Genomic DNA, 2,167 nt, shown 5'->3' with positions numbered 1-2,167 from the left:
TCTAGTGGAAGCCTTAGGAAGTGCAAAATGAACCCTAAGTCACTGTGTGTTCGAATAGGCAATGACTTGAAAGGACTACAAGCACCAGATTTCCCACTTCCTGGTTACATGTTTCTCAGGTTTTTGCGTGCCATATGAGTTCTGTTTTACTCACAGACACCATTCAAACAGTTTTAGAAACTTCAGAGTGTTTTCTATCAAAATCTACTAATAATATGCATATTTTAGTTCCTGGGCCCGAGTAGTAGGCTGTTTAATTTGGGTACGTTTTTCATCCGGCCGTGAAAATACTGCCCCCTAACCTAGAGAAGTTTTAAACAATTTAAAGGCAATGCTACTAAATACTAATTGAGTGTATGCAAACTTCTGACCCACTGGGAATGTGATGAAAGAAATAAAAGCTGAAATAAATCATTCTCTCTACTATTATTCTGACATTTCACATTCTTAAAATAAAGTGGTGATCCTAACTGACCTTAAACAGAGAATTTATACTAGGATTAAATGTCAGGAATTGTGAAAAACTGAGTTTAAATGTATTTGCGTAAGGTGTATGTAAACTTCCGACTTCAACTGTATATCAATGAATTGTCGAGGGCACTAGAACAGTCTGCAGCACCCGGCCCTCACCCTGCTAGAATCTGAAGTCAAATGTTTGCTGATGATCTGGTGCTTCTGTCCCCAACCAAGGAGGGCCTACAGCAGCACCTAGATCTATCCCCAACCAAGGAGGGCCTACAGCAGCACCTAGATCTGTCCCCAACCAAGGAGGGCCTACAGCAGCACCTAGATCTGTCCCCAACCAAGGAGGGCCTACAGCAGCACCTAGATCTGTCCCCAACCAAGGAGGGCCTACAGCAGCACCTAGATCTGTCCCCAACCAAGGAGGGCCTACAGCAGCACCTAGATCTGTCCCCAACCAAGGAGGGCCTACAGCAGCACCTAGATCTGTCCCCAACCAAGGAGGGCCTACAGCAGCACCTAGATCTGTCCCCAACCAAGGAGGGCCTACAGCAGCACCTAGATCTGTCCCCAACCAAGGAGGGCCTACAGCAGCACCTAGATCTGTCCCCAACCAAGGAGGGCCTACAGCAGCACCTAGATCTGTCCCCAACCAAGGAGGGCCTACAGCAGCACCTAGATCTGTCCCCAACCAAGGAGGGCCTACAGCAGCACCTAGATCTGTCCCCAACCAAGGAGGGCCTACAGCAGCACCTAGATCTGTCCCCAACCAAGGAGGGCCTACAGCAGCACCTAGATCTGTCCCCAACCAAGGAGGGCCTACAGCAGCACCTAGATCTGTCCCCAACCAAGGAGGGCCTACAGCAGCACCTAGATCTGTCCCCAACCAAGGAGGGCCTACAGCAGCACCTAGATCTGTCCCCAACCAAGGAGGGCCTACAGCAGCACCTAGATCTGTCCCCAACCAAGGAGGGCCTACAGCAGCACCTAGATCTGTCCCCAACCAAGGAGGGCCTACAGCAGCACCTAGATCTGTCCCCAACCAAGGAGGGCCTACAGCAGCACCTAGATCTGTCCCCAACCAAGGAGGGCCTACAGCAGCACCTAGATCTGTCCCCAACCAAGGAGGGCCTACAGCAGCACCTAGATCTGTCCCCAACCAAGGAGGGCCTACAGCAGCACCTAGATCTGTCCCCAACCAAGGAGGGCCTACAGCAGCACCTAGATCTGTCCCCAACCAAGGAGGGCCTACAGCAGCACCTAGATCTGTCCCCAACCAAGGAGGGCCTACAGCAGCACCTAGATCTGTCCCCAACCAAGGAGGGCCTACAGCAGCACCTAGATCTGTCCCCAACCAAGGAGGGCCTACAGCAGCACCTAGATCTGTCCCCAACCAAGGAGGGCCTACAGCAGCACCTAGATCTGTCCCCAACCAAGGAGGGCCTACAGCAGCACCTAGATCTGTCCCCAACCAAGGAGGGCCTACAGCAGCACCTAGATCTGTCCCCAACCAAGGAGGGCCTACAGCAGCACCTAGATCTGTCCCCAACCAAGGAGGGCCTACAGCAGCACCTAGATCTGTCCCCAACCAAGGAGGGCCTACAGCAGCACCTAGATCTGTCCCCAACCAAGGAGGGCCTACAGCAGCACCTAGATCTGTCCCCAACCAAGGAGGGTCTACAGCAGCACCTAGATCTTCTGCACA

This window comes from Salmo salar, chromosome ssa18, assembly GCF_905237065.1.
Source record: "Salmo salar chromosome ssa18, Ssal_v3.1, whole genome shotgun sequence".
In the NCBI taxonomy this organism is placed as follows: domain Eukaryota; kingdom Metazoa; phylum Chordata; class Actinopteri; order Salmoniformes; family Salmonidae; genus Salmo; species Salmo salar.
This window is presented reverse-complemented; position numbering follows the sequence as displayed.